This window comes from Malaclemys terrapin, chromosome 6, assembly GCF_027887155.1.
Source record: "Malaclemys terrapin pileata isolate rMalTer1 chromosome 6, rMalTer1.hap1, whole genome shotgun sequence".
Classification (NCBI taxonomy): domain Eukaryota; kingdom Metazoa; phylum Chordata; order Testudines; family Emydidae; genus Malaclemys; species Malaclemys terrapin.
In genome coordinates, this window is record NC_071510.1 from 12,758,226 (window position 1) to 12,785,115 (window position 26,890).

General features: G+C 43.7%; 1 long non-coding RNA gene across 4 annotated transcripts in view; it reads left to right on the forward strand.

Annotated features, from left to right (window-relative positions):
• LOC128839755 (uncharacterized) overlaps positions 1–26,890 on the forward strand; it is a 235,054-nt gene that overhangs the window by 198,329 nt on the left and 9,835 nt on the right. The window contains exons 1-3 of one of the 4 annotated variants that reach the window (XR_008445521.1): positions 228–1,613; positions 15,663–16,749; positions 17,693–17,791. This is a non-coding gene — a long non-coding RNA (uncharacterized LOC128839755). Of the gene's footprint in view, positions 1–227; positions 1,614–14,230; positions 16,750–17,692; positions 17,792–26,890 lie in introns of those variants that run through there. The other 3 variants (XR_008445520.1, XR_008445522.1, XR_008445519.1) reach the window with 3 other exon arrangements.

Below are 26,890 nucleotides of genomic sequence, written 5' to 3' on the forward strand. Positions count from 1 at the left end.
GGTTTGAGTATAGCTAATGACAGAGACAAGGATGTTGGATTCTCTGGGAAAGACTTCAGATAGTTTGAAAGAAAAGAAAAATGCTGGGATTTTTTTTAGAGCATTTGTTCCCGGTCTTATTTTAGCCTCTATTAAGAATACAGCTCTAATTAATGAATTTGAAGTAGTTTGTTCCATTATTTATATTAATTATTTGTACTGTGGTAGCATCTAGGGGCTACATGGATCAAGGTTCCACTGAGTTTGGTACTGTACAAACACAGAACAAAAAGATGTAGGCAGTTGTCTCTTCTGAGCCTTTCCTAACCTCGTATAGATTGTATAAGGGAAAAGAATGAAATGTGACATGGCTGAAAAGCTTAACTCACTGACATTCTGAAGCCCTCTGAAGAAGGATCAGATCCAGGCCCATACTTGGCTAAAGTAAGTGCCTCTCTGAACTCTTCTTTCTGTTTGGTTGGTCTTGGTGTGTTTAAAAATCAACATCTGTCTTAGCAGGGGCTGTTCTGGTGGGGGAAGACCAGCTCAGATTAAAAGCAATAGGCAATTCACCTGCGTATGAACTTCAGAGCAATGTCATCATAATTATAATGTGTTCAAGCCAACCCACTTGTAAGATGTAACTCTATTGTTAAGTTTGGCTGTATCCTGGTGTTTATTTGTTATTATTCATGCCCTGTAGTAAACGACCCTACAATAAAAGGAAATACTAACATTACTGTATCCGCTTGTCTATGAACCTGTCCCTCGCTAATGTTGTTGTATCCACTTGTTTAGAATGGAACAAAGGGGGATGTTATCACATTGCCTTTACATGGCACATGCCCTGGTAATTACGTTTACATTAAGTTTATCTATGATTGCTGTCTTTGTACTTAATAACCCTAGAACAACAATGTGTATTAGTATTGTGAATTGATTTGATATGAAGGCTAATGGTTTTGGCTATCACATTCTTCCCATTTATCTCCTCCCATTTGTCTAAATTGCTCGGCAACCAGGGACACTGGCTTCGAAGCACCGGACATTGTGTGCTCAACAGTGGAAATCTATGGACTCCTGCTGTGCTAGGACACTTGCCAGATTGTGATCAACTATAAGAGAGCACGCTGGGAGTGATCCTTCCATCTCTGATTCATCTCAATGCTGTTGGGGGCATTTCAGAGAAGACAGAGGACCTCAAAAGCCATTTTGGGGGAGCCCTGAGGAATTTATGGAGAGACTCTAAGGGTTGTCTATATTACCGCGTAAGTCGATGTGAAAATGAACCCCCGCCTCCCCCCGAGCAATGTAATTTACATCAACTTAGCGCAGTGTGGACACTGCTTTATGTCGGCGGGAAACGCTCTTCATCAGATGCACTACAGCAGCGCAGCTGTGCTGTGCCAATGTAGCACGGGTATTGTAGACTAAGAGCAAGAGACTGGCAGACTACTACACCTCTGTTATAATTTGGACTATACACTCTAATCCAATTGTAATGTATTTTATCTGCTTTAACCTTTTAAATAACTCTATTTTCTTTTTCTTAGCTATTAAATCCTTAGTTTTAGTTTACTAAAGGAATTGACTACAGTGTTTCTGGTAAGATCCTGAGCATCTGGTGACCTGGGGTGAGTGACCAATCCTTTGGGGTTGGAAGTAGCTAATGTATGTGTTTTTTTGGTTTTAATAACCTTCTATAATAAAGTCCAGTTTGTCTGGGTGGTAAAGAGAAACTAGAGTCTGTGACTCCATGGTAAAACTAATATAGTGACCCAGGAGTACACTTGTGTTACTGGTTTGGTGAAATGTAATGATAGGATATATTACCAGTCTGGGCTGTCTGCCCTGGTTTCGGACAGTCTGACCTGAGTGTGGCACCCTTAGCTGTGAGCCACTCCAGCTGCAAAGAAGGTGGGACAATGGAACTTTGCCTCCAGACTCTAATGTGGAAATGTATTTGTTATAGAACTAAAGAACGAATCTGGCACCAAGAATCCCTAACAAAACCTATATGATACCTACCTCTGAAACTTGTGTGCCACACACTGGCCCGTTTTTGCTTTCCCACCCCTACATCTCTTGGTCTCTAAGCTTTCCTCAAACTCCAGATTACTACATCCTGGCACCACCACCTAGCAATGTGTGCCCCATGCTTTTCACCGAGTGATCAGCACCGGGTCCTTTCAACTCCAACCAAAGTGTTTGAACTCTGCACTTAGTTTTCCCTCTTTGGAATGGTCCAGCAACAGGCCATGAACCAAAGTTATCTTAATGATTAGTAGATAGAACACTGTACAGGGACTCAGGAGGCCTGGATTTATTCTCGGCTTTGCCACTGATCTGCTTTATGATCTTGGGCAAGTCACTTTGCCTCTCTCCCCTTCCCCTGTCCTGTTGATTTAATTTGTAAAGTCTTTGGAGCAGGAGCTGTCTCTTATTTTATGTTTGCACAGAGCCTAACACCGTGGGGCCCCTGACCTTACCTGATGCCACAATACAAATAAAAAATGAAGAAAATAAAAGTTGAACAAAATAAACCTCACTGAGACTAGGAGAGGCATAAAGTCTAGCTTGCCAGGATAAAATCTACGGGTTAGAGAGCGTATCTGGGAAAGTCTACTTGCACAGGAGTTCTTTATGGAGTTCACTAGGAGAGACCCATTCCAAAGTCCTTGAACACTGTGGGCAGTTTCGGGCAGCGGAAGCAAGCTGTTGCAGTGCTATGCATTATGTCCCTGCCCTACCTCCCCCAACCCCCTACCCGTGTTTGTGCCGGGCTGAAAGCAATTTAAAGGACTTACCCCAGAGTCCTGAGCAGGGGGCAGGGCCTCAGCCAGAAGGGGGTGGGGCCTCAACCGCAAGAGGCAGGGCCTTTAAATCCTCAGGCCCTTTAAATCTCGATTTAAAAGGCCTGGGGCTCCGGCTGCAAGCCCCGGGTCCTTTAAATCACTGCTGGAGCCCCTGGCCGCCGCCACTACCCCGGGCTCCAGCTTAAATCACTGCGGGGAGCCCTGGGCCCTTTGAATCGCCGGCCTGGGGAAGCTGCCCACTGCCGGTACGGTCGGCTGTGTACCAGCTCTTGCTGGTACGCCGCACCGGAATGGACCGGTTTACTTTCACCTCTGGTTTGTGCTGAGATGGCTGTCACAAAGCAATGGCCTGCAATGCACAGGAAGAACTGACTTCCTCTGCTCAATCTCCCCCCTTCCCATGTATTCCCAGAAACATACTGGTTCTACTGCCTTAAAGGCTTCTGTGGGCCATCTGAGAGCTGCAGGATTCAGCCTATTCACACAGCCCATTAGAGAGACAAACCTTTACACAGAAAAATATTATAAACGTGATGGGCCACCTAGCTCTGTCTCTCATGGTCTCATCTATCATAAACCCCACACTGTATATGAATAGAGGAGCAGAATAATTATAAGCCTATCTGATACCTGCATTTCAGATGCCTTGGTATCAGTCTGGGTTCATGGATTTTAATTTAATTTCTGTAACCTTTCAGGTCACCCTGGAGATATGAGGTGCTCACTAACAGTGAGGAACAAGGATCATTAGCCATTTTGCCCAAATGGTTTAGCTCAGAGTCCGTGACCTAGACAGAAATTATCTTTTGAATAACTTATTTTGGGGGGAAAATAAAAGAGAGAGGGAGAAAATTCTTTAAATCAAGTTTTTCTTCCCTTCTCCAAATTTAGACTAAAGGAAAGGGTGATTCATGGTGGAAATAAATGATCCATTAACTAACTAATGTTACAGGATAATAGTATCAGTGTCTAAAACGTCTCTGAAAACTCAAATCTGGGCCAGCCCTAATAATTTCTAGTGCTTTTCACCAGTACATCTCAAAAATCTCTACAAAGGAGGTCAGTATCATTATCCTCATTATACAGATGGGAAAACTGAGGCATAGAGAGAGAAGGTGATGTGCCCAAGGTCACGCAGCAGGTGAGCCAGGAGTTGAACCCAGGTCTGCTAAGCCCCAGGCCAGTGCTCTATCTACTAGGAAACACTGCCTCCCTAAAACAACAGACTCCTATCAGACCATCTTTGAATGGAGGATTGGTGCTGAGGCTGGACAAATTAGTTCTCTTTAAAATAAGACCCAAGCTGCATCTTGGACCTCTCCAGAAATGTTTAAAGCTATTAAAAAAATGCAGGGCCCCTTCCTTGTGCCAGAGTCTGTTTCCTTCCCCCATTCAAACTTCCCCACACCCAAGAGGCAGGACTAACTGAAGTGAATCTGGGATAAAAACATAAGAACGGCCCTACTGGGTCAGACCAAGGGTCCATCTAGCCCAGTATCCTGTCTTCTGACAGTGGCCAGCGCCAGGTGCCCCAGAGGGAACGTACAGAACAGGGAATCAAGTGATCCATCCCCTGTCGCCAGGGCTGGCTCTAACTTTTTTGCCGCCCGAGGCAAAAAAGAAGAGAGCCGCCCTGCCGTACCCCCGCCGCCCGCGAGCGCCGCCCAAATCCCTGCCACGCCAGCACCACGCCACCCGAAGCCCCGCCCCCCCAGCACCGTGCCGCCTGAAGCCCCCTCCAAGCGCCGCTCTGCCCGAAGCCCCCGCCCCCCCTCCTAGCGCCGCACCGTGCCAGCCCCTGCCCCCCCAAGCGCTGCACCGCGCCAGCCCCCGCCCCCCCAAGAGCCCGCCCCCCCAGGCACCGCCCGAAGCCCCTGCCCTCCCTCCGAGCACCGCACCGCCCAAAACGCTGCCCCCCGAGCACCACCCGAAGCCCCCGCCCTTCCTCCGAGTACCGCGCCGCCCGAAGCACTGCCCCCCCAGCACCATGCTGCCCGAAGCTCCCGCCCCCGCTCTGAGAACCACGCCGCCTGAAGCCCTGCCCCCCTCCGAGCACCGCGCTGCCCGAAGCCACTGCCCCCACTCCGAGCGCCGCGCCGCAAAATAAAATAAAATAAAATAAAAAATCGAGCACCGCCCTGCCCCAAGGTGCCGCCCCAAGCACGTGCTTGGTCGGCTGGTGCCTGCACCCGGCCCTGCCTGTCGCTCATTCTCAGCTTCTGGCAAACCGATACTAGGGACACCATCCTTGCCCATCCTGGCTAATAGTCACTGATGGACCTATCCTCCATGAACTTATCTAGTTCTTTTTTGAACCCTGTTATGGATCCTATGCACAACCTCATATGAGGCCCCTGCAAACCTTCTCCCCTCCCCCCGAGCTCTGGCCTGGCCCAGCCCGTCCCTCACCTCATTGTATCCCTGTCCCCATTGTATCCCCATACTTAGTTTGGTGGTGGCAAGGTCCCCACCCCGAAGAGCTTTTCGCTGGAGTGGGTTGTGATAAGCACAGTGTCCCTTCACCTCCCAGGTGAGGGGAGCCCACAGAGCCGTCTCTGTAGGGGATGGTGGTGATGGTCCCCCAGAGAGCTGTGTTTGAGGAATTTGTGGATCAACCCCATCCCAGGGATCTCTGAGGGAGCCTCCCTCAGAGTCCTTTGCTCAGGTGGCAGATAAGCAAGTCCGGTCGAAAAGGGGACCTGACACTGTCTAGTCAGATTGCTGACAGGACACCCAAAGCCCGGTCACTGTGGGAAGGGGAGGTACCGGGTCTTCACCCATGGTGGCCCCTACTCAGCTGGAACCACCTCCTACATGCATTGGGTGGCTGCAGTTCCCAGCCCCATCTCTGCAGGAGAGTTCCTCCCAACCCGGGAGGGAGGGAGCAGTGAATGAGGGGGGAAGAGGAGTGGATGTGGGGAAAAGGCCTCGGGGTGGTGGGGGGAAGAGGGAGGGCCTCAGGGGAGGTTCTGGCACTCCTACTGCAGTGTCTGTTTTTTAAATATTACAAAGTTGGCAACTCTAGCACTGGCAGAAGGCACGGTGTCCTTCTACTGCGGTGCAGGTTGGAGGGACCCATCGCAGGCCTCCCCTGTTCCCTCAGCCTAACTCAAGAAGGAAGGGTAGAGGATGCAAACACTTGTGGGCCTCTGGGTTAGTGGTGGACTAGCAAGACCCTCACCCCAGCAATCTGCTTCTGTGCATGAGGAAGCCACAACGATGTCATTACATGCTCAGGAGCGTCCTCAAATCAGGCATGGGCCTACTGTTCCTAAGGCTTAATCCAACTTCCTTAGCAGCCAATCCCATCCTCACTGCAAGCCCCCAGTAGACTGTAACATGCCAACTTCCAGTCTCCACCCCTGCTTGTTCCCTTTCATCAGTGCCTTACGCTCCTACACAAATCCATGCAGGCTCACTAACTTTCATGCATCATCGCAGAGGCCAACAGATCCAGCAGCACACTGGAGGTGGCTGTCCCAAAGTTCAGCTTCGGTGGGGTGGGGGGTCTCCAGGCAGAAAATACCTGTTTTATGTAAATGTTTATTTGCCACTGGCATAAGAGAGATGTCAATAGAAGAATGCTAATTCCATTGAGAACCCTGGGAAATCAATTTAATTTTCAGTGGATTCATAATTGTAGTGACCCAGCATATCTCTATCAATATGTGGGTATGGGTGTGTCTGTCTGTCTAGATATAGATAATGAAAAACAACCCCTAGAAGGATAGTTTGATTTTTGGCAGCAAAAGGACTCCTGGTTATTTCCATCATTGCAAATAATAACTCAGAGGAATTTGAGAGTGAAGAGGCTGTCAGTGTGACCTTATCTCTCTCTGGCTTTCATAGAGCTGACAATCTAAAAAGTACGTCAATCATAACTTTCTCCATTCATCGATATTGTAATAATTTTTTCATATGTATGCTGGGCCCTAGGAGCAAAAAAATGCAATTATGCCATGCACAAGAGCCAGAGCAATTCTTTTGTTTAAGAAAAATAAAACCCAGCCCCACAAAACAAAACAAAAAACTCACTAAAACCCAATCACTGGTAGGTTCATGTTCTCTTAGAAATATTGATGGCACTGCTGGAAAACAATAGCCAAATATTCTCTTATGTTGTTATTCATCAAAAGTGTTTAGTTTTGACAGGTGTTTTTAGTAGACAAAAAAAAAAAAAGAGTTGAGAAAAGTCTAATAAGGGTTAGGCATAAAATATTAGGGCATTGATCTTCCAACTTTCTCAGAGATGGGCTCACTTCCTAAAACAGATTCTGTACTAAACCCACCACCCATCCCAAAATCTCTGTCCCTCTCTGCTCAGTTCTCAAAAGTGAGCTCTTGCAGATTACCGGTGGGCCAAAACCACAGTTTGAGAACCAGTGACTTACAGTAGTGAGGCACTTTTAGTAGCTGCTCGATTATGCTAGAGACTGTACAAATATAATCATCCATATTACTGGGCACAATATACAGGCAGCTGGGTGACAGTCTCTGGTCTGTGCTGTGCAGGTGGTCAGACTAGATGAGTAAATGGTACCTTCTGGCTTTAAAAATCTATGTCTATTAAGAGACAGCCCCTGCCACAACTCTACACGCGAAGACAGACAAAAGGTAGAAGAAAGGAAGTGCTATTATTTTAACTGTACAAATAGGAAATGAGTGCCAACCCCAAGCACTTAAAAAAAAAAACCATGAGTCCAGACCCCATCCCCTCCAAAACCATACATTTTTTTAAAGGTACTAGGTTCTTTGTAGGTGACTTCTGATTTTTTGAGCCTTTAGTGTGCACTCATGCCACATTTTTCAAGCTTTTCTCTGCAACTATGAGAGCTAGATTTTTTTTTAATGAAATTTGAGATTCTTAGGTATATACTTGTCTCCATGATCTAGGGCGTTAAGTAAAACACCACATATTGCAAGGCTCAGATAACACAGGAAATCTGGGGTAGAACCGGTGTCCTGGCTTGAGTGCCTTAACCACATGCCCAGCCTTTCCCTTTTGTGTACTCTAGACATCATTTCTGCCTGCCCATGCAATGAACATGGCAGAAGAGTAGGAGATTCATAGCTCCGGATATGGCTACCTCAGACCCTCCCCGAGTCCTGCTGCAGCACAGAAGTCATACTATAGAGGAGACAGTCCTGGCAGACTCAAGGCCCTTGGGGGCTGGAGGAACGGCATTCTAAAATGGAGGCATGTTGCAAGTCAGATTTATGGAATGCAGCAGGTAGGAGCGGGGAATTGTGAGTGTGTCAACAGGGAAAGAATCCACTCCGCTCATGCTATTTTCCCCTCAGCTTGTTGCCAATTGCTAGGAGCATTTGTCTACTTTTAACGATGCAGTGCTCCCAGACAGAAAGGTGATGGGCAGAAGGAAAACTAGTGAAAGAAATACACAAAGGTAATCCTGATTTACACCAGGATCCTAATTTTCATATAATATCAGTGAATCTTATTCCCTAAAAGAAGTGAAATTCAAGCCTCAGGAGAGTCAGCCAAATCCTTCACTCAAAACAGTATAGTCCATTTCCCATTATGTGAGATGTGTTCTCTCACACTCACACACACACACGGGTTCTCTCTCTCTCTCTCTCTCACAAACACACACACACACACACACGGGTTCTCTCTCTCTCTCTCACACACACACACGGGTTCTCTCTCTCTCTCACACATGCGCACACACGGGTTCTCTCTCTCTCTCACACACGCGCACACACACACACACGGGTTCTCTCTCTCTCACACACACGCGCACACACACGGGTTCTCTCTCTCTCACACACACGCGCGCACACACACACACACACGGGTTCTCTCTCACACACACACACACACACGCACGGGTTCTCTCTCTCTCTCACACACACACACACACACACGGGCTCTCTCTCACTCACGCGCGCACACACACACACACACACACACACACACAGAAACAATATTGTAACATAGGCACACATTCTGCCCTGATTTAAACCCTGTACAATTTCACTGACTGCAATGGGATTGTACAGGGCATAAATTACAGCAGAGGTTGGCAAACTATGTTTTGAAAGCCCTCTAGTTGTAGTTCTTATCACTGCAAATGCCTGCAGGAAGTTGGATGTGTCTGGATTGGAACGATACAAAATAAAGCAAGATAAAGCATTAATAGTGAAGCTCAAGTTCTCTGCCATTTTTGTTTTTTTTAACTCAAAAATCCAATATGCTGTTGGTAATTACATGTCTAAATCTGTAAGAATTTGTCAAAAGATAAAAGAAAACATTGTGTGTGTACAGCAACATAAAAGAGTCAAGACAGAATCTCTGCCTGTCAAATATCAGCAACTTCCATAATACTCAAAATACGTTCATATGCTCAGCTGCTGTAAACTGGCATGAACTAGGTTACACCAGCTGAAGATCTGGCCCAGGTAATTTAGAGATATCTGCCATTACCAGATATGTCATTTTCTCCCTATATTTTCTTGGAATAATCACCAAGCATATTCTTTGTTTAAAATACACAGAATCCCATAAACTTGAGTCCTTCATAAATTTGAATTCCCTTAACAGTTGTGTGTGGGTCTGATCCAACGTCAGTGGGTGGTCTTTCCACTGACTTCAATTGTCCTTTCTTACACTGTCCTGAAACAGCTGAAAAGTTCATATGAGGCCTTTATGCTATTGCCTAGTAGTCAGATTAACCAGGAGCATTTCCTACCTCATCTTTTTTATTAGAAACAAATAATGGCAAGCACAAGACAATCACTAAGAAAGCAAATCGGCAATACCACAAATCCAGACACCAAGGGCCGTCCTTAGGCATACGCAGCATACAAGGCTGCATAGGGAACCTGAAAATTTGGGGCACTCCTGGGTCTTAGGGTACGTCTTCACTTATCGGAGGGTCCGGCGGCAGGCAATCGATGTTCTGGGATCGATTTATCGCGTCTGGTTAAGACGCGATAAATCAATCCCGGATCGATCCCGGAAGTGCTCGCCGTCGACGCTGGTACTCCAGCTCGCCGAGAGGAGTACGCGGCATCGACGGGGGAGCCTTCCTGCCGCGTCTGGACCCGCGGTAAGTTCGGACTAAGGTACTTCAAATTCAGCTACGTTATTAACGTAGCTAAATTTGCGTACCTTAGTCCGAAGTGGGGACTTAGTGGGGACCAGGCCTTAGTGTCCATCCAACCACCTCTTCATATCCCTGTTCTGACCCTTCCTGCAGGCTCCCACAGCTGGCTGCTGCAAACTGGTGAGTCTTCCTCCAGAGGAGATCTAGTACTTAAAAGTGAAAAAGCCTCCAACCTGCCAGACCTATTAGCACAACATTAAAAGAAGAACAGGAGTACTTGTGGCACCTTAGAGACTAACAAATTTATTAGAGCATAAGCTTTCGTGGACTACAGCCCACTTCTTCGGATGCATATAGAATGGAACATATAATGAGGAGATATATATACACACATATAAACAGGTGGGAGTTGTCTTACCAACTCTGAGAGGCCAATTAATTAATTGGCCTCTCAGAGTTGGTAAGACAACTCCCACCTGTTTATGCTCTCTGTATGTGTGTATATATATCTCCTCATTATATGTTCCATTCTATATGCATCCGAAGAAGTGGGCTGTAGTCCACGAAAGCTTATGCTCTAATAAATTTGTTAGTCTCTAAGGTGCCACAAGTACTCCTGTTCTTCTTTTGGCGGATACAGACTAACACGGCTGTTACTCTGAAACTTAGCACAACATTGAAACTGTTAAAGAGCCATTCAAGTGCTAATGAAGCCAACAGGCATTTGCTAACCTCCATGTATATACTGTCAGTTTCTAAATTTCCTGACTGAAACAGTTGTGCATTACTGTAATATTTACTCAGAACAAGTTAGTCTACAGGACCTTAGTTTAAAATTTGCTTTAAAATATTTCATTAATGTGTTGCTGAAGATGATAAAATCACATCTCTAAAAAATCCTTGCATAGGTTTTTAGATGCATAATCTGAGTATTCATCGTTAGCCTTAAATGCTTGGATCTTCAAAGATATCGTTTTTTAAATAAATCCTTCAAAGGGCCACCCTTATCTAAAATACACATTTTAATGTTAATTACTATAGTACAAAAAACATGCTTCCCAAGTCTTCCTGTCCTTTCTGTCCATCCCTTTCTCCCTTCACCACCCTGTTGAAGAGAGCCCCTTTCCTGCCAGATAGCTGGACAAACAAGTTTCCCTTTCTTCACTTCTGACTATTTGATGAACTAGTTTTAAGAGAAGCCTCTAGCAAAATCAGTACCTTAGTAAGATATAAAATCCTTTGTTATGCCTAAAATCTTTGGAAACATATTTTTAAAAAGCAGCAAAGAGTCCTGTGACACCTTATAGACTAACAGACGTATAGGAGCCTGAGCTTTCATGGGTGAATGCCCACTTTGTCAGACGCATTTTTTAAAATTGGTGAAATTTCATAAACATGTCTATTGTTATGGCAATCACACAAAGTAAATTAGTGTTCCCTTTTTCTAAAAGCAATGAACATCATTATGAACACACTAAACCTCTGTGACTGATCAATTTAAAATAATGTCTCTATTTAAGTGAGTTAAATATGTATAAATCTGGAATGATTACTTTATGAAGGCTTAAGAGTACATTTAAAATATAAAATCAGCTTAGAAATACTACTTAAGAAAATGTAAACCAGAGAAGATCTGCATCATGTATTCCATAATATTTAATGTTGTATTCAGCAGGACAATTGACTTGCCCTTACTACAAAGACTTTTCAAATAAATCTCTGACAAATTTCAGGGCATATCAAAAAACCCGTGACTGACATTTTTTATTCCCAAGTTTAGTGCTTATAATTAGGTACCTTCTGCATGTCCAGTCTTCACCTTCTGGCATGCAATGGAAAACAGGCTCCATTTTCTTTAGAAAGAAATTACAGAAAAGTGTTTTTTTCCAAATGTCATTTGCTTCATTTGGGTTCAGGGGTTTGGCTGGAAGGGGATGATCAGGGAGTTGGAGGGAAGAGAGGCAGGAGACAGTGGGGAGGACGGGGCCTGGGGTGGAGTAGGGGTGGAGTATGGGCGTGGCCACAGGCAGAAGAGGTGGGCTGGGGAGCTGGTCTCCCCAAGCAGCAGCTTCACCCACTGCCCATGACAACAGGTAAGAGCGGGTCAGCTTCCGCACACCCAGCACGCGCTGCAGTGTCCTTAGGTAGGGCCATATTCACAGAGCCAAATGCGTCAGCACCACAGATTCTGCGTGAGGGAGAGGGTACTGGGGTTTCTGCGGGGAACTGTGACTCTCTGCCACCATGAGGTGGGCCAGGTGGCTCGGTATCCTTTGCTGCCTTGGCCCTCCCCCTGGGGCTGCTGTCAGGCATAGGGGCACCAGTTTAATACTACTGCGTAGGGCCCCATAAATCCTAAGGATGGCCCTGCAGACCCATCGTCCCACATTGCTTCGGTTAATGTTCCAAAGGACTGATGCCAGCATTAGTTCACCCAGTCTCAGACCTTAATCCAATTTGTCTTATATAATGGTGCACATAACTCGATTCAAAACCGTGTATTCTAGTTGCACTAACCCAAGACCATTTATAAAGCTGCAAGCATAACTGACAGCCTTAGCAAGGCTGTCAATAAAATCGATTTTAGCCAGATTACGGCCTGGCACAGAGTAGTAGACTATTAATTTCATTAAACAGGGAAGGGCGCAAGGGAGATATCAGTCAACCTCTCATCCCAAGTTCCTGTGTCAGTGACAAAGTAATGGCTATTCTGAGCAGAACTATGCAAATAATTGCCAGCAAATAATTTATTGACCAAATTTACCCTTGTTTCTGGTCACAAAGTGTCCAGTAGCAGTTGGCAGTCATTCAAAGTTATAAAGAATTATACTCTTGACCCCTTAACTTTTCAATTTTCCTTTGCTAAGTGAGGCTTTCCTATACTAGGTGCCTGAGTGTCCATTGCTGTGTACTTTCTGTAGCCATTTACTCCAGCACAAAGTGAGTTGAAAAAATCCTTGAAAAAACATGACCATTATGACGTGATAACATTGCACTGGTGATTATGGCTATGAGGTGCAAAGGGCTAAGGACAATCAGGGTCTAAAGGTTTAGAATAGAAAAGACCTGGAGATACTGTGACAACTGCCTCGGGAACAAAAGTATCTAGCCATCAAAGGCAAAACTGGGATGTTTCAGAGCAACCATTGCATTTGGATTTAAATGATGCAAACCATTCTTGGTCTTTCTTTTTGCCCAAGCAGTTTTCTGCAAATGTTCACTATTTCAAATCCAGTCTGTTGGTTAATTTGGAATGTCATTTTAGGTCATATTCCCCAGCGAGTGTACATCAGCATGACCTATGGAAGTTGATGAAATCATGCTGATTTACACCAGCTGAGAATCTGGCCCAGCAAGTTGCCTGGTATTATTTTTTCCCCTATATTGGATGAATGTATCTCTAGAATCAGGATTCTGCTGAAAAGACGTGCATAAAAGTTCAGAATTCCTTTTTGGCAAATAGTCTCTCATACTTAATGAAAACATAGTCATTCTGTGAATGTTTGCTAGACTTGTCTTGAAAAGGGAATGCAAAAGGGTTGCAAACACATGTGAAGTGAATTTACTTTTTCATCCACTTAAATATTTGCAGAGATGTTTGTTGTCATTGTGTGGTGGTTTTGGGTAAAATTATTTTCCCATCTCTGATTCTGAATTAAATTGAGAGATTTTATTTTTCCAAGTGTAGTATGAATGACAATCTTCTGATAGATGAAAAATATGGAAAATTATGTTAGAAAAGATGCAGTTGCCATAATTTTCAGTCATTTTCACTATGCAACTTAACAAGGGTCCTTTTATGCCAAAACATTTTTTTTTAAGTAGTGTATAGGGGTGGTCAATGAGGTGCTGTTTTCATGATTTAAAGATGGTGAGTCCTTCCCCCTCCAAAAAAAAGTTTTCTGCCCTTATGTGGGTTCTGAATTTTGTGTCTGCTTATTCCAGTAGAAAAGCCCTAGCAGATACAAGAACAAAAGTTGCCCCGTCCTGTAGCCAGGACCATCCCTGGGGGGGGGTGCGGGGCCCAGGACATAGGCGCAGAATTTCTAATCTGTCAGGGTGGGCTCTACCCCAGCTCCACCAGGCCCCTCCCCCCACTCCACCTCTTTCCCCAAGGCCCCACCCCACTCCGCTCCCACCCTGCCTCTTTCCCATCCAGTTCTGCCCTCTCCCCCGAGCGCGCTGTGCCCTCGTTCCTCTCCCCTGTCCCCAGTGCCTCTTGACACTATGACACATCTGATCTGCGGCAGGTGGTTAACGCTGAGAGGGAGGGGGAGGTGCTGATTGGTGGGGCCCGCCAGGGGGCAGGAGATGCAGGGGGGAGGGGGAGGTTCTGATGGGGGGCTCCTCCTCACCACTCCCCCCGTGCATGGGTTAGCCTACCCAAGCTCGCTTGAATCCAGCCAGCATGGAATATAGCCGTGAAGACAGTGCAGTATAGTCTTCAGAGAAGGCTACAAAGCTGAATAACTGCCCAGGGTCAGTGCCACACATGTACTACCTGCAAATACTTTTAATTGTACATCAGTACCAGTGCAGAGTTATTGCAACTGCAACAATCTCATGACCCCAGCCTTACCAGAGTGTTAATGTAGACTCAGAGGCATAGGACATGCATCTAATGTATGTAAGACAGAAAATATAAGAATGCCACTATATAAATCTGTGGTGCACCACACCTTGAATATTGTGTCTGGTTCTGGTCATCCCATCTCAAGGAGGACATAGTGGAACTGGAAACAGATCCAAGAAGGGCAACAAAGGTGATCAAGGGTATCCAGCAACTTCTCTACCAGGAGAGGCTAAAAAGATTAGGGCTGTTCAGCTTAGGAAAGAGACAATTAAAGGGGGATCTGATAAAACCTATACAATCAAGAATAGTGTGGGAAAAGTGAATAGAGACATTTTATTTACCCTTTCCCACAATACAAAAATCAAGGGGTCACCATATGAAATTAATGAGCAGCAGGTTTAATGCAAACTAGAGGAAATACTTTTTCACACAACACACAATCAACCTGTGGAACTCATTGCCAGGGAATATTGTTATGGCCAAAAGTATAACTGGGTTCAAACAAGAACTAAATAAGTTCATTGGGAATAGGTCCATCAATGGCTCTTAGCCAAGATGGTCAAGGATGGTCACCATGCTTAGAGTGACCCAAAAGCTGGCAGTGGAAAACAAGGATGGCTTTCTCCAAAATTGGCTTGTTCTGTACACTTCCCCTGAAGCTCTGGCAGTGACAACTGTCAGAGACAGGATGCTATGCTAGATGGACCATTGGTCTGACTCAGTGTGGCAGTTTTTCTGTAGCACAAGTCCACAAAACACATGTTGAACACATTCCCACATCATCAGGACATGCTCTGATTTACACCTGAAGTGTACATGCACATCCTAAAATTACTTGCTGTACGATGAGGATGATAACTCATGACATGAGAAGGTTACTCACCTTGTGCAGAAACTGAGGTTCTTCGAGATGTGTGTCCTTGTGGGTGCTCCATTTCAGGTGTTTGTGTGCCCGAGATCATAATCAGATACTTTTGGTAGCAGTGCCTGGTTGAGTCGCACATGCATGGTCCCTGTCTTGCGCCACCTCAGGCGGCTAACTGGCGCTGTGCGACCAACCCCCTCCCCCGTTCCTTCTCTACTGCAGAGACTAAGGCAGAAACTCTCAAGTAGAGGGGAGGAGGGAGGGTAGTGGAGCACCCACAAGGGGACACATCTCGAAGAATCTCAGTTACTGCACAAGGTGAGTAACCTTCAAATGCTGTCCCTGTGGCTGTTCCACTTTAGGTGACTTCATAAAAGTGTCTCTGATGGAAGGAGGGGGCGTCTGAGTTGAAGTAGTAAGAGAAGACAGTACAGTGAGCCCAAAGGAGGTTGGACGTTGCCTGTTGTTGTAACACGTAATGCTGCATAAAGGTATGGAATGAGGCCCAGGTAGCATCATTTTATGAAATCAGAGATCCACTTGGAGAACCTCTGTTTGGATATGGCACTCCCTCTGAAGTGTTCAGTGAGGGAGATGGAATCTGGGTGATTTACAAAATGGTCTTGTTCTGTCTATATAAAAGGCCAATGCCCTCTGCACATTGAGAGTATGAAGTCTTGTGTGCTTTCTATCCCTATCCTTTAGGGTAGAAAGTCAGTTGGTAAATGGGTTGATTAAAGTGGAAAGCTGAGATGACTTTAGGTAAAAACTTGGAGTGCAGTCTCAGGGATACTTTATCTTTAAAAAAGACAGTGTATGGGGGAGGGGGCTCTGCCATGAGAGCACTAAGCTCTCCTACACGTCTGGACGATGTAATGGCCACTAGAAACACCACCTTCATGGAAAGGTGTAGGAGTGAGCATGTAGCCATGGTTTCAAATGGGGGACCAGTGAGGGCCCGAAGGACTAGGTTGAGGTCCCATGGTGTAACAGGAGCATGTAGCTCAGGGTAGACATCGGTGAGGCCCTTGAGGAAACGTTTGGTGAGAGGTCGAGCAAAGACAGAGCTCTGATCCACCTTGTGGTGAAAAGCTGTGATAGCAAAGAGGTGAACTCGTATTGAACTCATGGAGAGGCCTGACCTTTTAAGCTCTAAAAGGTATTCTAATATTGAGGGTAAGGAAGCTGAAACAGATGCCACCTGTTTTTGCTGGCACAAAGCATCAAATCTCTGCCACTTGACTATGTACGTGCAACAGGTAGTTATTCTGTGACTATTCAATAATATGTTTTGTACATCTTCTGAGCAGGTCATCTCAGAACCTTGGCCGAGCCACGCTCTCAGATGGAGTTATTACAGATCTGGTTGCAGGGTGCAACCTGAGTCCTGGGACAGCAGATGAGGCAGAAGCGGGAGCGTGATTGGTGACACACCACCATCCTGAGAAGGTAAGGATACCAGGTTTGTCAGGACCATGCCGTGGCTACTAGAATTACTTTTGCTCTGTCCTGCCTGTTTGGTGGCTTGTAACACCACTTCCCATGTTGGTGCTTTCAGCAGGAAGTTGTCCAAGTACAGAAATATCATGATTCCATTTCTGTGGAGGCGGGCCACAACCACTGCTAGTACCTTCGAAAAAACCTGAGGGGCTGAAAGGAAGAACCTTGTATTGGAAATGTTCCTGGCCAATAGTAAATTCCAGTGGGAAGGCTGGATCATTATGTGAAAATACCCATCCTGGAGGTTGAGAGCTAAGAACCAATCCCTTCTTTCTAGTGCTGGGATTATGGTACCTAGTGTGACCTTCTTGAATCATTGTGTCTTGACAAACTTGTTGAGTCAGTGTAGGTCGAGTATTGGTCTCCATCTGCCCGACTTTTTCTTTGTAAGAAAATAGTGGGAATAAAAGCCCCTCCCTCTGTGTTTAGTTTAAACCAGTTCTACTGTTCTTATATGTCTGAGGTGGATTACCTCCTGACACAGTAGAGGCTTATGAGAGGGGTCCCTGAAGAGGGATGAGGAGGTAGGGTGGGTAGGGGGTTTGAAAAGAAAGGGGATTGAGTAACCAGTTCGCACAATTTCTAGCACCCATTGGTCAGATGTGATGGTTTTCCAGATCGGATAAAATGGAACTAGGCGGTCTCCAAATGGTCAGGAGAGAGTAGAAGGCTCCAACACAGACAGACATGGTGTTCTTGGGCCCTCAACCCAGGCTTCAAATTTGTTGCCTGGATGTTGATGGCTGCGACTCAGCTACAGGAGGAGTAGGCTGTCGTCTCCTTGATGGCCTCTGTTTGCGACCCTGTGACTCATACTGCCAGTGCTGTGAATATGGAGTATGGTGGTAATGTTGAGGGGCATAATAACTCCTCTGTCTTTTCTTGGGTCTAGGTGTATAGATCCCCAGAGTTCACAGTGTCGCTTGTGAATCTTTGAGCATCTGAAGAGTGTCGTCGGTCTTTTTGGCGAAGACTTTGGGCCCTTCAAATGGTAAGTCCTCGACTGTGGATTGTATTTCCCTAGGAAAGCTGGAGAGATGGAGCCATAAGGCCCTTCACATCACCACTGAGGTTACCACTGATCTTGCAGCTGTGTCTGCAGAGTCCAGTGCAGCTTGAAGGGCTGTTCTGGAGATGTGTTGTCCCTCTGATACAAGTGCTGTGAATGGTTCTTTCTTGTCTTCAGGAATAAAATCAACAAAATCAGAGAATTTTGTGTAGTTGTTGTAATCATATTTTGCCAGCAAGGCTTCATAATTGGCTATGTGGAGGTGTAGTGTAGCTGAAGAGTAAGTCTTGCGGCTGAAAAGGTTGAGCCTTTTCCAGTCCTTACCATAAGAATCATAGAATTATAAGGTGTGGTCTTAGGCTGCTGTTGTCTGCCATGTTCATGGATTGTGTCGACCACCAGTGAATTGGCTGTTGAATGGGAGAAAATGAACTCTGTGCCCTTCACTGGCACATATTTTTTGTCAGACCTTTTGCAGGTTGGAGGAGCAGTTGCAGGGATCTGCCAAATGGTCTCGACAGGTTCCATTATCACGTTGTTCACAAGCAAAGCGATTTTGGACAAAGAGGAGGTGTCCACTAGTTTGTGTTGTGTGACCTGGACCTCTTCCAGAGAGATATCCAGAGAGCTAGCCACTCTTTTCAATAAGTCCTGGAATTGTTTGAAATCATCCCCCATATTGGGGGGAGGAGTCATGATGGTGTCGTCCGGGGAGGATGATGACAGGTGCCCCTTCCTGGTATGGGGGTTCTTCCTCCTCTTCCTCACCTTCCACAGCTGGTTCCGAAGATCCAGGGACTGAAGGTGCAGGCGATTGCTGTGTGCTGAGTCTAGCCATGGTGGCCAGTCCCTGTTATGCGGGGTACATGGCCCACAGGTTCCAGTATGCCCATTGGGATGGAAGAGAACCCCAGAGTTGACCGTATCATTGTAGATGTTTGGGATCAGTATAATATGCCCCATTAAAGGGTCCTGATTTAGGCTGCTCATGGTGGGCAGGAGATTGTGGAGGAGAATCTATTTGTCCCTCATTGTCCTCATCCTCGCTCAAAAAAAAGGTGGAGCAAAGTGCGGTGGAATAGCAACGAGACTTGGTGCTGAATGTGCCAGGGTTGCGTCAGTGCCGAGGATGACATAACAAGGAGCAATGGTCTCAAGTTCCAGTGGGGGAGGTCTAGGTTGGATATTAGGAAACACTATTTCGCTAGGAGGGTGGTGAAGCACTGGAATGGGTTCCCTAGGGAGGTGGTGGAATCTCCATCCTTAGAGGTTTTTAAGGTCAGGCTTGACAAAGCCCTGGCTGGGATGATTTAGTTGGGAATTGGTCCTGCCTTGAGCAGGGGGTTGAATTAGGTGATCTCCTGAGATCTCTTCCAACCCTAATCTTCTATGATTCTATGATGGGTGAGTCAGGCGTAGATCTGATTAAGAGATCTTCGTGCCGTAGGGACTGCTGTGATGTCTGCATGATATGCACCAGGGGCTGTGCGAGAGGCGGTGCTGGGAGCTGCGGCGCATATGTTGGCACTGTAGGCTGTGCTGATGTGTGCACCAAGCGTGCATTGGGGTTCAAGGATTGAGACACCGTCTGCACCAGTGCTGTGCCACAGTGTGTTGATCGTGGCTTTGGCTGAGTCGGTGCCGAGGCAGGGGTTTCGATTTCCCCTCAGCGCCTGCGTCTGAGCGGGCTCTTTTAGAGTCCGTGGTTGGCGAGGCTTGTCCAGGGCAGGGCTTCAGGTTAAGACGCCGGTCTGAGAGACTTCTCCATGAGAAGGAGTTTGAGTTGCAAGTCTCTAGCCTTTCTTCTCCTGGCAGTTAACTTGAGACAATGAGGACACTTCTGTGTTACGTGTGTTTCGCCTAGGCAGCGAACACACTGAGTGTGTCCCTCCGGAACAGGTATCGAGACCCTGCAAGTGAGGCAACGTTTAAAGGCTGGGGAACTGGGCATTCCCGTCAAGGAAATCCTTTGCCCTCAGGGAAGCTGACTATCCTAAAGGGCCAACTGAAAACTAACTTTAAACAATAAGAAATATATATATAAATAAAAGAAGAGGTGATGGGGTACAAAGAAAAACAAATTAACTAGCTATCTAAACTAATAACAGTAGTAAATAGACTAAAGAACTAAGTAGCGAGGTGCTTCTAAGTATTCCAACTCGTAGCTATGGGCAGTAGAGAAGAAACTGAGTGGAGGTTGGTCACACAGCGCTAGTTAACTGCCTGAAGCGGCCCGAGATGGTGACGGCGCATGTGTGACCCAGCAGGCACTGCTACCAAAAGTCTCCGATTACCAGTGCAGGGGTGCATGAACACCTAAAGTGGTGCACCCACAGGGACAGCACTCGAAGAAGAGCCATTGATTTCTATGGAAATGGCAGGTCCTCAAAACCTCTGAAATTCAGGCTTTAAATGAGCTGGTGTTTAAATTCCTTTCCTTACACAAATGGACTAACGTGGAATTTGAAGGACAGAAAGTGAGGATGCTCTTGTGGTTAAAGCACTGGCCTGGAACTCACAATATCTGGATTCAAAGACTTACCTTGTCCACTCCTTCTTGTGTGACCAAGTCACTTAATCACTCTGAGCCTTAGTGATCCATCTCAAATGAGAATAAAGATGCTTTCTTATCTATTTAGAGCATGAATTATATCAAACCATGTGTTTGTATGGTGCCTTGTACAATGGGGCCTCTAGTCTATAAAGTAGTAATATAATAATGTAAGACTAATATTATTATAATGTAAGACAGAGTTCAATAAAACAAGCTAGTGTTTCCATGATTATCATAACAATTTTTCACAGACTATTCATATTGTTGTGTGTAAATTGACATCTAAATGGCTACACGGATGGTAAAATAGCTAAGAAAACAAACTTTCCTGTTTGATTATAATTATCAGTGTTTTGCAGTTCTGCATTTATTATCCTATCTCTAATATTTCTTGCAAAGAGGTATTCAACATTAAGCCAAAAAATGCCACAGAGTTCTCTGTGATATGTTTAGAAAATGACTAGGAAGACAACACTGAAAGAAATGAAACTTCAAAAATTGCAGGGTAAGGTATTATCTAATCTGGTTTCTGCTTTCCCACTATTATATACTAAAAATAAGAACCGGGGAAGGGGGGAAGATCTGTAGAAACTAAAAGAGTCAGTCCCGTTGAGTGAGTGAGATTCAGCGTCCTAAAGATAGGCATGCGGTTTAACATGTTGCTGAATCTGGACCTTACCTTAGTTATGTACACGACTCCGTTACTTTGCACTTTCAACAGCATGTATCTAGGTGGTATACCACCAGCATTTGGAAACATTATTTATCATTTTCCAGTCAGAATTCCTAGAATTCCTAACCAAGACTGGTGCCCCATTCTACTAGGCACAGCACAAACACATAGTGAGAGACAAATCCTGCCCTGCAGAGTTTATAATCTTAGGTCCTGATGCTGCAAAAGAGTTATACATGTGCTTAACTCTGTGCACTGTGAATAGCCCAATTAAAGTCAATGAGGTTACTGACCGATAAGTACATGCATAAATCCTACTGGAGTGTGGCCTAAATATGATAGGCAAATAGAGTGGGAGGAGAAACAGGCACAGAAAGGTGACATGATTTACCCTAGGTCACTCAGCAGCAGAGTTGGTCAAATTTTTTACAAGGGAATGTTTTTCCATTGGAAAATGCTAATTCAACTAAATCAAAATGTTCCATCATAAAATGCTGATTTTGTTTAAATTTTTGACAGAATAATAATAAATGGATATATCCTATCTCCTAGAACTGGAAGGGACCTTGAAAGGTCATCAAGTCCAGCCCCCTGCCTTCACTAGCAGGACCAAGTACTGATTTTGCCCCAGATCACTAAGTGGTCCCCTCAAGGACTGAACTCACAACCCTAGGTTTAGCAGGCCAGTGCTCAAACCACTAAGCTATCCCTTGTTTATTTGACTTTATTGTTTTGAGTTATGTTTATATTACATTCTACACAGTGAAAACATTTATGTTATGTCACATTTTAATATCTCATGACATAATACAAGTCAAAATGTTTAGATTTCTATAGTATAAAATATGTCAAAGTCAAAAGAAAATATTTCAGCCTTATCAAACAATTATTTTGACCTTATAGAAACAAAATGCTTGAGGTAGAAATGAATTTTTGAATATCTGATTCAGAATGGAACACATGGGCAAAACAACATATTTCCCCCCCTAATCTCATTCTCTGAAATGGCTGAGCCATTTTAGCTGAAAGCCCCCCCAAAAGTTCATCCTCAGGCAGTCACCCAGCATGAAATATTTCTGCTTGAATGGTTAAAGTCTGTCAAATGAAAAGAGTTGCATGTGCGCACACACACACCCACTCTAGATGAAAATATTTGCAGTCCTCACAAACAGGGTCTTTTAGTTCCTAACTGGCACACACCTTAACCAGTGTATAATATTCATGAGGATTACTTATCTGTTCTACTTGTGCCAGTGAGTGACAGTTAAAGAGGACTGATACTTCCTGAATTTTCTCACTTTCCAAAGTTTGTTTGTTTTTAAATCAGTTAAAAAAAAATTCCATTGGTGACTGCGTGCGACTCCCACAATGGTATTCTTTTAACGGACACTTTTGCAATTAGTAACAATATAAAAGACAACACTCGCCATACTTTTAACATGTGTTGGGATTAAGGAGCCCAGGGGTATTCAGAAAATAGACCACCCTTATTATTAATCCACTTTTACTAATTAGTACCTGAAACATTATGCAAATTGAACTCACTGGCAGAAAATCATAGTCCTTGCTTGGAGGAGAGGCTCAAACATGGAACATCTAATTAGGGGTAGATTTTCAAAATGAAATGAATCATTTGGTAATTTTTTTTAAACTAGATTTTCTTCACATGGTTTTAAAATCCCTGGTACTAATTAAACGTTTTTGTATGGCGTGTTTATTAATTAGTCAGCTATATTCATAGCTAATTAGTAATGAGGGTGGCAAAACTACAATGTCACTCATGGTTTTCATTCTTCATCGTTCATGTTATGGCTGAGTTAGATTATCTAGTAATCCATCCATCTTGATAATCGCTGATACACCTCTACCCCAATAGAACACTGTCCTCGGGAGCCCAAAAATCTTACCGCGTTCTAGGTGAAACCGCATTCTATCAAACTTGCTTTGATCCACCGGAGTGCGCAGCCCCCCCCCCGGAGCACTGCTTTACCGTGTTCTATCCGAATTCGTGTTATATCAGGTTGCGTTATAGAGGTGTATATGTTACTCCGTGCATACACAAGAGATAGAGGGAAGAATATGGAGATCAGGGACATATATCAAACTAATCTAACTATTTTGATTTTCCAAAAAATGCTTTTTAAAATTTTGTCTATTTCAATTTCAATATTAGCAATAAAAAGACATCTATCCAAGGCTCTGGGCTTGCTAACATAATTACTACTACAAATGATCCTCAGCAACATTAAAATGATCATTCTACTAGGATTTTAAATCAAAAGTTATCTGAAGTTAGCTATCTTGATGTTTTAAAAAAAAGGTTGGTTTGTTTGTTGCAGTGGAGACAAGCCCCACTGTTAAAAGCTTTTGACCAAAATTTTACACTTGTATTTTTCCAAACCATACTCCCAAAAATTTCCCCACTTTGTTTTATATTTCATAAATAACACAAATCTGGAGTGGAATCATAGGTTGTGTCCATTCATTTTGGAGTTATATAGAACTTGGGCTGAAAATTAAATATAATTCTATACATATACAAATTTTACCTGCTCACATCTCAATCTCCAATCTTCCCCCAAATAATCTGCATTTAATTCTGCTTTCCATCTTGCCAGTGACCTCCTAAAATATCCCTCATGACTACCAATCAAACCCAATGTCAATTAACATTTCTTTTAGATACTATTGGAGCAGTAACCGTTCCCATGCTCATCTCCCATATTTACATTCAAATAATAAGTCAGCAAAATGAATATCTTGGATATTATACTGTTTTATCATTCAACTATATTAATAGTCACCTATCAAAGACATCCACCAAAGCATACTTGAGTATGTGCTTAACTGAAACATATAAGCAGTTCTATTGAAGTCAATGGCACTATTCACATGCTTAAAGTTAGACATGTGCTTAAGTGCTTTGCTGTGTCTGAAGTTATGCCACATTTCCTTAAAAATGTAAAGGTAATCTAAGTGTTATGTAATGGTCCTAGGGAAATAGAGTTTTTGATGATCACAATCAAAATTCTGGATGAACACTTTCTTCCATCTCTAGGCCTTATGTTTGTGTCTCATAAGAGTGATCCATGTGTTACAGATCCAGCGGTGAGAGAACAGAGAATGCAGCTCAGTAGATAATTAGAATTGCTTTATCAGATGCTGCTTTCCATTTGGTGGAGAATTGGATAAAATCAATATTGCCGTAGCCGTAGCTAAGGGATTTTTTTTTTCTGTTTGACTAGAACTTCAGTACTTTGGCTCACTGGGGTTTTGTTAGTGCTTGTGTTTACATTGCAGGTTTCAATACTATCACAGTAACTGGGGGCACCTTGTATCCCAATTAAAGGGCTGAGTGTGCTATTGTAGTAGTGTGGAGTTTGCAGCAAACAGCAGTTTTCAACCTTTACTGCTTCATGCCTCAGTATTTATGAACTCAGTAGCAAAAGCCAACAAATATCTTTTTGCCTGTGGGCTCTGTGGGACTCATTCCAGTGTGATGGTTTATCCCAGATGTCATTGTCATCTATGAGACTGTCTGTGCAATAAGCATTAACAGACAGCACGTTCCTGTTCATACAGATGGATATGGTCTTTATGGTTTTCCAAGGTGACTTCTGAAATACACCAACTGTACCTTCTTGGCAACACGGAGGTGATTGTTACACACATAATTAACTTCTAAGCTTCATAACATGTACCTGTCAACAAATATGATTAGTTGTGATGGGAATGATTCAATGGTGGTACAGAATAAGCATTTCCTGTCCTGCTGACCTTATGCCCTGATTAAAGGACTAATTGACGGACCCATGAATAATCTGGATAACATATTGTTCTTCTGTTATACATACATTTCTATCTGGAATTCATAGTACTCTACAAGTCTGTTGTTTTTTTCTTTACTTAATCTGCTTCAAGATTTTTTCATTAGTTCTCTCTTAATTGACTCACAAATCTCCCTGCTGTGTTAATGGGTATTTGAATTTATTACTATTGTTTTGCTTTCTGCAAATTTATTCAATGATGAAAAGAAATCTGTGCTTCTACCACGTGGTTTACAAAACTATATAAAGTTCTTTAGCCTATTTTTCCAGGGTTTTTTTTTTCATTTGGTCATTTTTATGTCAAAAGATTATTTTAAATGACATTGAACTTGATATGGCTATTGCTTGAGAAGGCCTTTCTCTAATAAAATGATGTATTTTAAACTTTGGTATAAAGACATAGTCCTTCCTTTAGACATTTTGCTTAATCTATCCTTTAGATAACACATCTCAGTCTGAAGTGAAGGAACCCAAGCCTTTTAAATGGACAGCTTTAAAAAAAAGTTCCTCTTCATTCTAACAAAAAAGATAGATTCTAAACTAATGATGATTTAAAATGTTTTTAATGTTTAAAAATGAAATAGTATTTTTAATGGTCTAACAAGTATTCAACAAACGTTAGATTCATGGGACTACAAACATTCACTCACCTCTAGCTAAAATGCTCTTTTCCAAAAATATCAAAGGGGTTCCCTCTATTATCTATCTGAAGTTTGGAAATAATGTGCGGTGGTAAATAACAAAAAGGATTGGTTACGGATACAGAGCCATCTGAATTGTTTTGTACACTGGTTGTAAGCTATCAATATATGATTCAATACAGCCAAATCTAAAGTCATACATCTAGGAACAAAGACTGTAGGCCATGCTTACAGGATGGGGGACTCTGGCCTGGGAGGCTGTGATTCTGAAAAGGACTTGGAGGTCACAGTGGATAATCAATTGAACATGAGCACCCAGTGTGACATTGTGGCCACCATGGCTAGTACAATCCTTGGATGTATAAAAAGGGAAGTGTAGGAATAGGGAGGTTATTTTACCTGTATGTTTGGTACTGGTGTGACTGCTGCTGGAATGCTGTGTCTGGTTCTGGTGTCCATTATTAAAAAGGATATTGATCAATTTGAGGAGTTTCAGAGTTTCAGAGAAGAGCCACAATAATCAAGGCTTGGAAATCAGGTGATAGACTCAAGGAGCTCAGTCTGTTTAGCTTAACCAAGAGGAGGTTAAGGAGTGACTTGATCACAGTCTATATGTACCTACACGAGGAACAGATATTTGCGAATAGAGGGTATGACGTTGCACTCCATATGAAAATATGCTTTATGAATATGAATATGATGTAACTGAAATATGCTTTATACAAAAGTTCTCTTGTAAGGTATCATTACAAAGCTTATAATCTACTGAGTGTGTTCATCCTATTTGTTTGCATGTATTATTTCTATGTCTGGAGTTAGGAGAATAAGATATAAACTTGTATTTTTGATGTAAATATATTAAGTGGAAGCCATTAAGGCCACTTCAAAATCAATTAACTGTACATGGCTCTGTTTACTTGCAAACGTTCCTGTATACATGTGGGTCAGCCTAGGAAGAATGGAGGCTGTGGTCTCACAGGACATGTGACCATGTCACCTGATACTGAAATCCATCTTAAATCTGGTCCTTTTCCATTTAGGAGGGGTGGGGACCCAGAGAGACAAAAGATTCCTGCCTTGTGCCAAAGCCATAAAAGGGGGTGGAGCCGGATAAAGGGGTGACCAGTCATGAGAAAACCCCTGCTTACCTGTTTGCTGGAACTAACAAGGACTATACTGGGGAAAGGATTGGGCCCAGACTAGGAAGGAATCTAGTCTGTGAAAGAAGCTTATTGGAACATCTCTGAGGGTGAGATATTACCTGTAATCAGTTTCTTAATGTATTAGGCTTAGACTTGTGTGTTTTTTGCTTTATTTGGCTTGGTGACTTACTTTGTTCTGTCATTACTTAAAAGCACTTAAATCCTACTTTTTATACTTAATAAA